Source organism: Protopterus annectens, chromosome 13.part0 (genome assembly GCF_019279795.1).
Source record: "Protopterus annectens isolate FY-2018-M chromosome 13.part0, PAN1.0, whole genome shotgun sequence".
NCBI classification, from domain to species: domain Eukaryota; kingdom Metazoa; phylum Chordata; order Ceratodontiformes; family Protopteridae; genus Protopterus; species Protopterus annectens.
In genome coordinates, this window is record NC_056747.1 from 900,984,014 (window position 1) to 900,999,884 (window position 15,871).

The window sequence follows — 15,871 nt, forward strand, 5'->3', positions numbered from 1 at the left end:
GTACTAGGCTATCGGCCCTAGGGCCCTATACAAACCTAGCCGTAACAATTCCCTGGCTATTTCTTCCCACACTATTTACTTCCCTGTCTGTCTCCATTTGACATTTGCCCTTCTCTTCCCCTCTGCCAGGTTCCTCTGTCTTTTCCAAATTATGATCAGATCACATGAATATTGCAGTTCTTTTTAGATAGGGACACTATTCAGCCTGTTCTACCCTCCCAAGTGGGAAAAGTTTTACTCCAGAATGTTTTTGGTTCTTCGGAAGGAAGGTAGCTTGAGACCAGTTGTGGATCTTTCTCTGCTCAGTACCTGGAGACCAATTCTGGATATTTCTCTGCTCAGTACCTTTATCAAGGTCCATTTTTTTTCCAGATGCTGTCTCTTCAGACCTTGTTCCTTTCTCCTCTTCCGCAGAATTCTTGGTTTCTCTGGACATCAAGGATGCATACTTTCACGTTTCCATTCACCCTCTGTTCAGGAAATTTTTAAGTTTCTCTGTTTCTTCTTCGCGTTTCAGTTCTCTGCTTTGCCCTTTGACCTTCCTACTGCCCCAATGGTGTTCATCAGATGCCTCGCTCCTGTCAATGCCTTTTGTGGGTCTCTATCAGCATCTCGAATGCTGACAATATCGAATTTGATATTGTCGCATCGAGAATGCCGAAAGTGCAGAACGTCGAATGGGTAAACGGAAATCTCCGTAAGGGGAGATTTCCATTTACCTCAATGTAGTGTGGTCTCGAGTTGGTATATTTAAGTAGTGGGGGGTGCAGGGGGGCTTGCCCCCCTGCCTACACCAGTTACTTTTTTTTTAATCGGCATTCGAAAATTGGATAGTTCGATCATGTCACTTAGACATTTAGTGATTCGAACTATTCAGTTTTCTAAATGCTGATACAGACGCCCTTTTGCAGACTTTGAAGGATACAGACATTTCCCCTATCTGGACGACCTGCTCATTCAAGCTTCTTCTACCAGCAGTCTGTTGTGGAATCTCAACATTACCACTTGTTTTTTGCTAAATCTGGGGTTAACCATAAATCTCACTGAATTGAGTCTGACGCCGTCCGAGGATCATATTTTTCTAGAGTGCATGCTTCCGACTCTCTTTCCATGTTAGCTGCTGTTCCCATATGTTGACTACTCTTCCCGCTCAAAAAGTTTTGTCTCGGACAGCCTTTTTCCAGTCTCTCCTTCCTGTGGCCTCTCTTACAGCCCGGGAATTTCTCAGGGTTCTGGGATTTATGGCATCCACTATTCCCATGCATCCTCTCTCTAAGCTCCATATGAAGAAGCTATAATGGTACACACAAATCAGTGAGTCTTTAACATTCCCACCCTCTGGAGTCCCTGGTTCCTTTACTTCTTTGGCTCAGACTTTAGCTTCACTGGTACATTCAACAACTCTCGCTCTCTCTCTCAATCCAGGGCTTAACTTTCAGACTTCTATTCCTTTTCAGTAACTGTTTATGGATGTCTCAGACTTTGAGTGGGGGGCTTTTTGTGGCCCTGTAAAGGTCCAAGGTCTCTGGCCTTCTCATCAGAGGTCAGTTCATATCAATGTAAAAGATGAAAGCTTCTGATTCTGCAAGCTTTTCATTCCCTTTTCCACTCTGGCTCCCTCCAAGTCTTCACAGACAATACCACTGTGATGTGATACATAAACAAGCAGTGGGTGAAGAAGGTCCTATCTCCTTTGCAGATTAGCTCTTCAGGCATGGGATTCTAGCTGTCCGGTAACAATTGACTGTTCAGGCACAGTCTAGTGGGAGACTCATTGAACAGGTCCAGAACACAGGCTTATGACTGGAAGCTTCACAGAGATGTATTTTTGGACATAGACCATCTGTGGAGTATTCCTCAGGTAGATATTTTTGCCTCCCCTCTAAACAGATGACTTTTCCTAATCTGTTCAAAACCAAGTCATCTGTCTTAGAAAGTGGACACCCTGTCTTTTCCTTGGAAGGGAATGTTTCAGTATGCCTTTTCCCCCTTCTGTGTTGTCACAAATTTTGCACAAAATCAGACAGGACTTCCCCAAAACCTTGCTGGTAACTCCTTTTTGGCCCAGACAGCATTGGTTCCTCCTCCTTTATCATTTAGCCAGGGGCAATCACCACAAGTTACCTAACCGGGTGGATCTTCTCAAACAAGACAAGGAATCTCTGTCCACTCTTCAAATGGTACTGTGGGTGATAGGGTTTTGATTTCATTTAGGCACCTCTTTTCTGAGGACATGCTCTGGGTTCTGCAGGAGGCCAGGAAGCCTACTGCCAGAAAATCATACATGTCCAAATGGAAGAGATTTTCTGTTGAGTGCCTCTATCGCTATCAGGATCCCCTATTGGTGGGAGTTCCTCTGTTTCTTTCTTATTTGTGTGATCTTCTCCATGCTGGGTTGGCATATTGCTTGTCTGACCTTGAATCCTCCTTTGGTGTCTTGATCTGAGATCAAGCAATTTTTTAAGGGATCCTTCATATCAGGCTTTCCAGAAAGCCTATCTCGCCTTCTTGGGACCTCAGTTTTGTCCTTGAATATTTGACTGGCTCCTTCCGAACCTGCTATGTCAGGTTCCTTATAACACTGTACTTTGAAGACTATTCATTTGGCTCTTACATCAGCCAAGAGAATGTCTGAATTTCAGGCTCTCATGGCTATTCCTCCTTTTTTAGTTTTTCACTTAGATAGGGTATCTCTCTGAACCAATCCTTATTTTATGCTCTAGGTGTTTAATGAATTGTCCCATAATCAGTTCATTCATCTTTCTTCTTTTTTTTCCTTTTCCACAGTCTACCACTGAGAAGTTCTTCACACCTTGGATCTTCATAGACAGCTCAGGTGTTATTTTGATAAAACAAATGCATTTCAAAGTCTGAGAAGCTTTTTGTTTCTTTTCATCCCAGGACTTTGAGTTTGGCGGTCTCCAAGTAAACATTTTCCTTCTGTATATCTAAGGCCACTTCTTTTTGTTATTCCTTCCATGGCAAATGTCTCCATTTGTAAAATTACATTCTGTTAGTGTTTGCACCTCTGGTGCCTTTTTTCAAGGGTCTGGACACCAATTCCATCATTGAGCCTGCTACTTAGTCTCTGTTCATACTTTCACTAGATGCTATAAATTGGATGTTAGTTATTTCTAGGGCAGGTTTTGCCAGGGCTATTCTGCATGGGTTTGTAGAGAGTTCTTCTGTGCCTTCCTCCTCCCAGCCTCTTCCTTAGCTCTTGTACTCTCCCTTACATAAAGAATACTGTAACAGTTGTATCATAATACAGTTGTGTAAAATCTTAACGTATTAGACGTCCTTCTCTTCACTGTTGTAGTATTCATTTCCTCCTCCTATTCCCTTCTTTTGTAGCCCTTGTCCCCTGTACCTTTGTTGTCCTTCTGTCCCAGGGGCCCTTGCTTTCTCTTTCCTTCTGGATGTACATGTTCTCTTTTGTCCCTAATGGTATTCTTTTCTTCCTGAGATAAATCAGTTCTGAGCGTCTGTGTCTGGATGTCACCTTTATGCCATATGCCTTATGTAGGGAGCAAACGTAGGATGTACAGTGCCTATAAAATCTAAAGACTTTGGTATACTTCCCAGATGTTAGGCTATCCTTGGCAGGAGATCCCTTTTATAATGAATAATATAACAATGAAGAGAAGGACGTCTGTTCTTATGGTAAGATGTTAGCCAACAATGCAGGTCACTTTCCTTTCCTTTCTGTACAGGAATGGTTTACATAGGTATTACATTCTTGATATTTTACTGCAGCACTAAATGTAGGTTAGTGTTCGTGTGTGTGTGTGTGTGTGTATATATATATATATATATATATATATATATATATATATATATATATATATATATATATATCTATATGTATATATGTATGTATTTATGGTTTACTATCATAATCTTGAAACCACTTCCATCAAGTGATCACATTCTTGAATGAAAATACAGAAAATAACTGCATCGAAAAGGCACAACACTGAAGCTAGTAATGTCGACCCATCAACATTACCCAGTGTACCTTCCCTCCCAGTCAATTCCAACTAGCATTTTTGGGGGGACAACCCCCCTCGCTATTTATATATTGCAAATCTGAGATCACACTGCACTGAAGAAAAGGGCAAAGTTCCCGAGCCCCACCATAGTGCGATCTCCAGTCAGTATGTCGATCTCACAACAGCAAATGCACACTAGCATTCACTGTTGCGGGTTTGACATATTTTGTATTGCTGTTATGCGACTTTGAAAACTGCCTTTCGACCTTCAAAGTTCACAAAACTGCATTAGAAAATTTTAGTGCTAACACACACACACATATATATATATATATATATATATATATATATATATATATATATATGTGTGTGTGTGTGTGTACTTTTTGTGTTTTATTAGTGCATTTGGTGCAGCACTAGATATTTTGCCTACCATAAGTACAATTTTCTTGCATGGTATTCAGTCTTGAAGAAAGAAAGGAAAATGTTAAGCTGGAGTTATGAGTCTTGTGTTGTCTATATCAGTACCTTTGCACATGGAAAAAGTAGAGTTATCCTTCACATGGGATAAGAAGGAACAGGTTTGAAAATCTAGCCCAGACCAAGGAGAAACTAAAGGCAGTTAAACTCAAATGATAGGATTTCCTTTTAGGATTTCCTTTTAATGTGTTGCTACATAAAAAAACTACTGCTATGCAAGTACCTTATGCAGGTGGCACATTCTGAAACTCACTGGTGTTCCCTCTGAAAGAGCTATGTTGACAGATAATTATAATTTGTCAGATCTCTGGGCCCAGATCCTGAATTTATTTCTTGTGTGGGCTCTAAGGCTTGTCCACTTCTCCTATTTCTGGTTCCATAGGGGACAGACACATTCTGTCCTATTCTAGACCTCAACAACTTAAACCAGCAGATCCCTTATATGCAGTTTTGGATGATTACTTTGCAGGGGCTTATGCCCTTACTCACACAGGGCACCTGGATGATGCGGCTGATCATGGGCACTCCCTTTGGCATAACCACATCCGGGAATCTTATAAGAAATGCTGTTTTATTCATTTTGAGTAGAAATTGCTTCCCATATATAATGTAGCCATTTCTGCTTGTTCCCCCATTTTTGCAAATATGGTTTTAGCCTACTGGGAGCGTGCTTGTGTTTAATTCACCTTTTAATGAATCATGGAGCTTTTATGGATGGTTCCTTGATGTAGTTATCTCCTGCAAAGACAATGACACTAAACTAGATGACTTCATTGCCTGTATTAACAGTTAAACTACCTTTCTTAGCTTCACAATGACCAAATCCCTTGACCTTATTATTTGGATGTGGGGTTTATTGACCTTGTGAACAAACGGTTCACTTCCAAATCTTTAAAGAAAACCCACATATTCTAATTCCTTGCTCCACTTTGAATGTTGTCATCCTCTTTGCCAGAAGAAAGCCCTTGTAAAAGGGCAACTGGTCTGGTTAGTTAAAGTAACATCTGAACTTGAAACATTTGAAAAAGAAGGGGAGATGCTTAAGGACATGTTATTAAACAGAGGTTACCCTCCAGAATTTTTGAAGAAAAATTTTGATGAGGTCAGGTATAGACGGCTGATCCAGGTTAAATGGGGATGGTAACATTAATAACAACAACAATATAGTTAGACATTAGATTTAACAAAGGATGTGTACTTGCCTACAACAACCAAGCTAGAATCATTCAGGATATTCTAAGGAACAACTGGAAAATTTTGAAACTAGGTTTAGATATGGAAAAACTAGGTGATTGTCCATTAGTGACCTTTAGGAGACACACAAATAATTATTTGGAAAGTGTAAAACCTAGTGCTATTGCGAGACAGAGAACTCATCTGATAACCAAATATTTTTATTGAAAATATTGTCTCTATATTATTGAGGGGGGGGAAATGTTTCAGTGAAGGTATTTGGAAGAATTTTTTGTCCCATGAGATGTAATTGCAAGACTGAAAAAGTTGTATACATTGCCCAATGTTCATAGTGCCCTGGTTTTTACAGTGATAAAGCAGAGAGGGCACTTAAAGATAGAATTTACGAACATTTCTGAGACGTTAAGAAACATGATTTAAGTAGTTTATGGAAACATATCAATAGTAATCAGGAGCATTCATTTAAGTTTTTTATTATTGATGTTATTTATTTAGACATTGGGGGGAACCATGGAAACTTAAACTGAGTGTAGTGAATCAGAGTGGCAAATAAGAACAAATGCCACCTTTAACTATGGTCTAAATGAAGGAGTCTCCTTATCGTGTTTTTTGAGGCTTAAAGCTTTAAAGGCTTACATTTTTAAACTACTGAAAATGTTTACTTAAACTTTCCACTTATTGCAATTTTATAAAATCAACATCTGTGTATTCTGTTAAGTGAAAGCTTACTTTATTCACTGTTCTTAATGTTGCATACATTTTTATTACGTGTGCTAAATTGTAAGGTTGTATAGTTAGTACATTGAAGTTGCTTAGCATTAAAACCCCTTTGTTGGTGTATTTATCACGTTGTATGAGATACTCCTTTAAGAAAAACAGCCCACTTGTAACAATGTTTCTTTCGCGGGCTTTTTTTGTTTAAATATGAAATTTTCTTTTTGGTACTCTTATGAAGTCTCATGATCCAGTAGGGACGAAAGCACTTGGTACCTTTTATTAAGGTGTCAATAAATTGCCGTTGTGTGTGGATAAACTTCTGCATTGTTTCTTTTTGGATTATCGTACACATTTATACAGAACCGTGGTGGTTTAGTGCTGTGGCTTCCTTCTCTGGCTCCATATGTTAAGTTTTGGCTGCTAATAGTTTTATTGGAATTTCAGGCTGTCGTGTATCAGGAATTCTGTTTGGCCTTTACAAGTATCAGGTGTCGCTGATAAGGAACACATTTTTCCTGAAGTTGATTTTGGAATTTTTCTATCTGTTTTATCTTATTTTCCTTGGAGGGGTATTAACTAGTGGAGAGAGGGCCCTTAACTACTTTGTTTTACCTTAAGTGTATGTGGGATGTCAGGAAGAGCAGCTTTTCATTTCATTTGCAATATGGAGTAGGGGTTGATGTTGACAAGCTGATACGTTCCAAGTGGCTTGCCAACTATGCTATCTTTTTGCTATCAGTCAAGGAATGGCTAATGATGTAGTCCAGAACCCATTCCAGGAAGGAAGTGGCTGCTTTCTGTCCTTGTTTAAAGAATGTCTCCATTGCATCTATTTTCTCCATGGCCATGTCACAGCCTTGACTATAGAGTACTTTGGCCTCATTTTGGTAAAACAGTACTCCAGGACTCAACTTTCTGTACTGGATGGGAGCCTTCCAAATGAGAACCTGTGAGGAACAGCTCTCAATGTTAGAAATATGTTTTACAAAAGGACCCTCTGTGATTGGTCAAGTGTAACCCCCCTCCCCCACCAAGAAGTCTGTCTACCACCAGACTTGGCTGCTGGAATTTAAATTTGACTGATAAGTAATTGTATGTTACTTGATAGTAGTGGTTTGATGTATTGATTTGCAAGAATGTGTCTGCCAATGGCAGATGTGCAGACTAGTGGACTCTGGAGACCTGTATGATTGTATATCTAGCACATTGTGTCATGGCTTGTATTTCAGCTGATGTGCAGACCGGAATGTGTTATGATTTCTCCTTTTTTCTCTCTTTGATGCTGAATATTTATGTGAGGAGAAGATGAACTCTACTAATGACCTAACGGGGAGAATCCTTTAGTAGAACAACTAAATGTCATATACAGACTTTTTACTGAGGCATGTTAGTTGCATATGATGATGCTTAGTGCTAACCACTTAAGTGCTTTGTGTGTTATAATGGTGAATTCTATAATTATCACCTGTTGCAAATATGATTGCAGTATTATAGGAGCTGGATATTTATTAATTTGGTTCATAGTGCTAATGGTGGTTGTAGGTGCAGTAAAATAACACCATTCATTTATGTATTTGTTGTCCAAAGTAGTGCACTAATCCAAATGAACCGTTATAGGTTCAGCCCAGGTTTTAGAAGCATGTCAAAAAAAGGGATACGAGTTACTACAAGAAGTTGGTTATACAGTAGTTTACATTAAGGAAGCAGTAATACAGTTGGCGATACAAAAGCAGTTCTGGGCTTAATCAGTGCAAGGTTAGCAGTAGTTTGCTAAACTCTTCTGTATCACATGTTGAAGTTCTGAAACGAGAATTTATTTCAGCTGTGCAGTTAACCTCTGAGGAAAGATGTTAAGCACATGACTGGATGTTCTTCCTGTTTCACTGTTGCAGTCATTACATTTGGGTTATCTGCTTGCAGGTAGCCCACAGTCGGCCTGATTAACAAAGTCTTGGGTCCTGCGTCGGTTGCTGTCCCTTCTTCCATGACATCAGGTTGTCAGGGGTATAAAGCATGCAGCCGACACCATTACATCAGTCTTTCTTGCCGTGCGGTGCCCGAAGCAGAAGCAGTTCGCAAGTGCCGGTCAGCCGACTCCTGAAATTTTTGTTTTCGAGTTTCAGAACAGAAGTCTTCAACTAAAAGCTAAGTACCCTGTTGGTGGAACTTTTTGTTCCTTACCGATGTCAGTAAAAGTTAATTGCATTACTTGTGGAAAGCAAATACCTCATAAAGATTTTCATTCATACTGTATTCCTTGCCTAGACCCTGACCACGACGTACCCTGCTGTCGGTTTTGTGCTTTATTTAATCAGCGCACTATCCGTCTATACAATTTAATTATCCAGAAATGTTGTCGGTTAGCCATCCGACTATCGGGATTCCGAAAAAATGCAAAGATAAAGGCAGAGACAGGCCGCCGAGGTCCAAAACTGCCGATGCCGCTTCTCCTAAGCCAGTCGCTGGCGCTCGTTTTTGTGGTTTCCAGTCACTAGTTCGCCGGTACTCAGTGAGGCACTTTTGCAGCCCCTGATACCCGCTACTTCTGATTCTCAGGCCTCTACTGAGACCCATTCGGAGTCTGGTATGCTGCGAGATACTTCAACTATGGAACCTGTCTTCAACTATGGAACCTGTGGATGTCTCTACCTTGGATGGGTCCATAGCCGCTGTGCAGGCACCGGCTTTTGAGGGTGTATTCAGGCCTACGGACTTGCATATTAAACCAACACCTCCTTCTCTTAGACCTAAATCTCGAACCATGCCTAAAAAACCGACGCCCAGGCCACATGCTCAGGCCTCTATGCCCAAAAAAAACAAATAAGAATGGCTGAAGATGTAATAACTCTAATCAGGGGTAGCCACCCCTTTCTAAGAGGCCTAGGACTGACGTGGTTTATGAATCTTCTGACTAGGATTTTGTTTTTTCTGATTCTTCTGATTCTCTGGATTTGCCCTTGTCTACTTATGAGGATTCTGATGCAGAGGACTCAATTCCCTCTGTTTCCCCTCCAGAGGATTTTTCTTTTGGGGAAACCTTACATATACTCTTAAGGGAGCATTTCCACTGGGAAAGCCAGGATTTTTCTGATTCAAAAAAGAGGCTTAGGGATTTCTTCTACCTCAGCATAGGCCTTTAGCTATTCCTCCTGTACTAGACATTGTTGATGATGCCTTTTCGAAATCTAGTTTGGCCCCTGATGTCTTGCCTCCTGCTCCCAGAAAACCAGACAGATACTACAGGGTCCCTTAGTCACACAAGTTCCTTTTTAAAAATCCTATTGCGGATCCAGAGACTATTTCACAGGGGCCCAAGGGCATTAAGGCTTCTACTGCTAAAAATCCCACCCCTTCTGATAGAGACAACAGGGCGCTGGATAGATGGGGTAAGAAGGTTTACACTTCTGCAACCTTGGCCATTAGGGCTTTAAACTGCCAGTTTCTTATGTTAAAGTATCAGCAACATGTTATTGGATTGCTGAAACAGAAAATGATGTTGATTCCTGACTGTGTGGAAAATAAAGAATTACAGGATTTAATGCATTCTGCTGAACAAGTTGGAAAACATACTTTGCAATGTGGTTTTGATTCATTAGAGGCCTCTTGCAGGGCCACTGTTACTGGGTCTTTGCTCAGAAGGCATGCATGGCTTAAGGAACAGTCTTTGCCTGATCATGTTAAAGCTAAATTGTTGGATGCTCCCTTAAATCAGGACCGCCTGTTTGGCAACCAGGCTGAGGAAGTTCTTAAAAAGATGGAAGATAAAGCTAAATCTATGCAAACTGCTAAATATTTCTTACAAGTTCAGCGTCCTAGATTTAGTAGGCACTGGCCCTCTAAGAATTGGTTCTTTCCAGCCCCTTCCAGGTCTTCTCAAGCCAAACACAGAAACACTAAAAACCCCAGGTTTCAGTCCCAAGGGACACACAGGACTAACCAGTGGGGGGCCTCCACTTCGAAATCTGGGAGTAATAAGACTCCCCCCTATGGTAAACTGTCTTAATGACTTCCTTTTAAAATTTCCAAGCACTTTCAACTTACTACCCCTCTGGGGGGAAAGATTGCTCTTCATGCAAAGAATTGGGAACTCATTACCCAGGACAAATGGTAGTTTCCCAGGGATACAGATTTCACTTCCACACATTGCCAACACCAAGTGGGTGGCCAGACCTACCCCCAAATCAGTGAGCAGAGGCCCAAAAACAAATACTGTCTCTCTTAAGCATGGGGGCTATTCAGCTGGTACCAGAAGAGGAAAAGGGACAATGTTTCTACTCAAGACTTTTCCTGGTACCCAGAGAAGATAGTTCATGGCGTCCTATCCTGGACCTGTCTACTCTAAACACCTTTTTGGAGATTCCAAAATTCAAAATGCTGACTCTTCACCAATTACTTCCTATGCTAGGCAAAGATGCCTGGTTGGCAATCCTAGATTTAAAAGAAGCATACCTGCACATCCCAATCAGGGAATCTTGCAGAAGATACCTACGCTTCAAAGCAGGCTACAAGTACACTATCAGTTCTCTGCACTGCCTTTGGCTTATCTACTGCGCCCAGGGTGTTCACAAAGTGCCTAGCTCCAGTTATTGCATTTTGCAGGCAAAGAAATATTCAAATATACCCATACCTGGACGATTGTCTAATTTAGGCAGAAAGCCAGGACATACTTTTGAATCATCTGGCCTTTGTGCAAAGGGTCTAACGTGTCTGGCATACACCATAAATGAAAAGAAATCACACCTGGTACCCTGTCAACAAATTATATTCCTGGGAGAAAGCTTGATTACAACTTCCCAGATGGCTTACCTCACTCCAGAGAAATAAATTCATTTGCCAACCTACTTCAAACCAGTGGCCACAAAAACCCTGCTATCTGCAAGACAAATACTGCAATCCTTGGGGTTCATGGCCTCCTGCATTCTTCTAATTCATTATGCAAGACTGCATATGAGGAAAGTACAGTGGTATCTAAAAAGCCTATGGTGTCAACATTCTCGGGATCTAGAAGCAATGATTCCTATCACACCTTGCCTACGCCTAGAGTTCCTTTGGTGGGCAGAGGCCTGCCACCAAAACAAGGGACTACCTTTCACACCACCCCCTGCCGCCCAAACCCTAACAACAGACGCATCAGACTATGCATGGGGAGCTCACCTGGCAGGGAAGTGCATTCAGGGCAAATGGACCCCAAGTCAAATGCACCTGCATATCATTCAAAAAGAAATGGTAGCTGTACAGAATGCTCTGACAGCCTTCAAGGACCACATTCTTCCAGGACAACTAATGGTAAAGATGGACAACACCACTGTTATGAGGTACATAAACAAGCAGGGGGGGGGGGTAAACATTCTTACCCCCTCTGCAGGCTAGCCATGGCATTGTGGAACACAGGCTTCAGCTACCATGTTCACCTACAAGCTCAATTCCTGCCAGGAAAATTAAATAATTAAATACACTGGCAGACGGACTAAGCAGAAACCTCATGGACCCACATGAGTGGAAACTGGACCCAAGGATTTTCAACATGTTGACAAGTAAATGGGGGAGCCCAGATATAGACCTGTTTGCCTCTCCCCAGAACTACCAGTTGGACAAATTTTGCTCAAGGCCTCCCCACAAACAAGGCTGGAAAGTGGATGCTCTGTCCTTCAACTGGAAAAACCTATCAATCTATGCCTTCCCCCTCTGCTCTCAAAAGTGCTACTAAAAATCAAACGGGACAAACCAAGGATGATTTTGATTTCTCCAGACTGGCCACGCCAACACTGGTACCCCCTTCTGCGCAGTGTGTCACGGTTATCCCCATGGTACCTTGCTCAGACTCCTTCTCTGTTGTCTCAGCAGGAGAACCAGATTCTGCACCCTCAGCTTCAAACACTATACCTTGCAGCCTGGCTAATTACATAGTCTCTCCTTTACCTTCCCTCAGTAAACCTGTGATGGATATCATTTGAGGCAAGGAGGCCTAGCACTAGAAAATCGTATGCTGAAAAATAGAAAAGATTCTGTGCCTGGAACCAATCTCAAGGGATAAGCACAACACCGCCCAATTTACCTCAGATTTTACAATACTTAACTGAGATGCTTCACAAGGGCTTGTCTTTTTCCTCCATTAAAATCCACGCCTCAGCCATTTCAGCTCATTATAACACAGAACCCCTCTCCCCTTCTCTCATCCACTGCTCAAGCAGTTCCTCAGAGGTGCCAAAAATTTGAGACCACCCAGGAGAGCTCCAACCCCAGCCTGGGACCTTAACTTTGTTTTGGAGAAACTCACTCTACCTCCTTCTGCAGATTTAAAATTTCTTTCTTGGAAAACAGCCTTCCTTTTAGCAATCACTTCAGCTAGAAGGGTATCTGAATTACAGGCCCTTATGGCAGTGGAGCCTTTAATCATCTTTCATGCGGACAGGGTGTCCCTCAGAATCAATCCATCCTTCATGCCCAAGGTGGTATCCAGTATGGCTCTTAATCAGTCCATTCATTTGCCAACCTTCTTTCCCAATCCACAGAGCAAAGTGGAACGGATACTGCATTCCTTAGATGTGCACAGACAACTCAGATTCTACTTGGACAGGACTAAGCCTCAGAGGAAATCTGAACAACTGCTAGTATGATTTGCTGCAGGGGCAGAGGGGAAGGCTATTTCAAAGCAAACCATTTCTAAATGGATAGGCCATTGCATTCATTTCTGCTATAAGCACCATGGAAAACCTATCCCCCAGAGGATCAGACCTAACTCCACCAGGGCTGCATCTACCTCTACAGTTTTTCTCAGAGGTGTCCCTACCAGGGACATCCTAGAAGTTGCTACCTGGAGTTCTGTACATACTTTCACTAAGCATTATCTTTTGCCAATATTCTCCAAATCCAGAGTTGGCTTTGCCACTGCAGTCTTGCAGGGCCTTGTAGCTGGTCCTAATGCTATCTAAATTCCTCCTCCCAACCATAGCTTTGGGAATCTACCCAAATGTAATGACTGCAACAGTGAAACACGAAGAACATAGTACAGTTGTGTACACTTGCCATAAATGTAAATGTTCAAGTGTATTTACTGTTGCAGTCCTGGTTACCCTCCCTGCAGTCCCCTAACTTCTTTTGGCTGTACTCTACTTTATTTTACTATGCTTAAAAACCTTTTCGGTTTATTTGCTTTTTTGTTGGAGGTATATCATTGTACTTTTATATTTAATTGCTCCCCATTAGGGGAGCACCTGACATCTGGAGCAAGAAAAACTAATGTAATGGCGTCAGCTGCATGCTTTATACCCCTGACGAACTGACGTCATGGAATAAGGGACAGCAACCGATGCAGGGCCCAAGACTTTGTTAATCAGGCCGACTGTGGGCTGCCTGCAAGCAGATTACCCAAATGTAATGACTGCAACAGTGAATACACTAGAACGTCTACATTTATGGTAAGTGTACACAACTGTATGTTTCACAACCATGGATGTGACCGAGAGGCTATAGCTCCTGCAAGTCCATTCCTAGTTAACGTTTATTTGATTTGTGCAACCTTGGTTTTGTGTCCTTCATGTGCACAGTAGAAGGGTTTTTTTATTTGATGTCAAGATTTCAGCTTAGAGTACTATTCTTTTTGTCAAGGATGTATTGAATCTATCAGTTTGGTGCAGCAGATTAGAACTCTGAAATGGATACTAGCTTCATCCTTTACTTCAGGTTTGAGTTCCTTCAGTATTCATTTGGCAACTTTGTGACTTTGAATAAGCCACTAAACCAGATTGTTCTTCCAAGTCACCCCTAAAATTGACAGATGTACTCTAGTGGGTTTTATATGTTTGATAGAAAGTTGAATATTTAAATCATGCCAGTAATTTGTAGACACCTCCCTGTACAACTTATTGCATTTTAAAACTATATTTGAGTTGGTAATGAAGAAATTTTGGCATTAATGGAGAACGCTGGACCGTGCACAGTTGCAAATCCAGAATATCGAGTGGCATGGTTACATAAAGTCCAGTGTTGTCCGTTATCACCTGAAACTATTACTGCCACTAAACGTGATAGAAATAAAACATTTTCATTATTGCTGAGCATATCTCTTGACTGACTGTGACATTAATGAGAACATTTCTTAACACTGAATGCATAACATGCCCTTCAGATGTGGAACAGTAAGGAACATAGACTTTGTATTATTCTCAAAATAAGCATTCCTCTTAAGGAGGTCACTTTAGAGGTATGAGCAACAGTAATGGATTTTTTTACTCATCATTTTTAGCTTTGCCCCATTTACTGTACAAAGAAGATGAGAGCTGTGGCCGAGACAATGTGCAGCAGCTTCTAGATGTTATGCAACTGCAGTAACATTATGAGAGCTTTGCAAAAACACTGATGTGGCCCAGTGTTCTTCATTATCACCAACATTTTAATGTTTTCAAAGGTTATTTTTTTAAAATAGCTTTGTCTTAAGCATGTAAATGATCAGCACTAGGTGTAAAGAAATTTCCATCTTTTATTTGAGGAACTTGTTACTGTTTTAGCATATAACTACACTCACCTTGATTGGTAGACTTCATATATTAAGGCTCAGTTTTTCAGCTAATAGCATGTTAGAAGTAATTCATACTTGATTTGCAAATATGGGTAACAGCAGCAAAGACAGAATGGCTTGGTAAAAACTTCTCAGTACAACATTAACCATCCTTTCTCCCTGTGAGATGGCATCTACACATCATAAATACAAGGTGCCTTGGGAATTATTCAAGAACAGGACTTTAGAATGTTGGATTTATTTTTCCCAGTGTTTTACTTTGCTGGTTTATTGGGACAGAACTGAGGCGAAATGTTGCCTGCAATGGTATGTTAGTGTGATCTGTGGCTTATTTCTGACTGCTGACATAGGTTGTCTTTACAAAGTGATAATGCTGTAGAATGTGTAGGTAAGGGGTTGAAGTCATTATTACTGTCCCCAAATGACCGCAAATGAAAAAAATCTGTTGGAATACTGTGCTGTTTTATTGTGTTGATGTGTGTCCCCTCACTTCTTGTGTGTGTATATATATATATATATATATATATATATATAATTTTTTTTTAATTAAATAACTTCTTTGCTCCTCTTTATCCCCTTTCTCTTATAACTATCAGGCTTCTGTCTTCATTGTCTCATCTGTTTTCATGAGCCTCATTGTATCAGGCCAATGATAAAGCAAGGATCACAAAAATCATCTGCTGAATAGGCTTCCTTTGTGGATGTTCCTAACAGCTGCCGCATTTTGGTCTATAAAGTGATTGGAATGCTGGTCCTAATGTGAATGTTCTCTTTTATGTACCAGAAACTCAAGCTGTAGTGTGTGTGTATACACTGTTTGTTGGACTAACACTCCTAGGCCTTCATCAGATTGAGGTCTTGTGATAGAACTCCACTGGTATCTTTCTTTGGGATGGTAGATATGATGTCTAGTGCCCACTCCCGTCTCTCCCTAGCTGGTCTTCTAGCACCTTGGTTGCATGTTTAAATT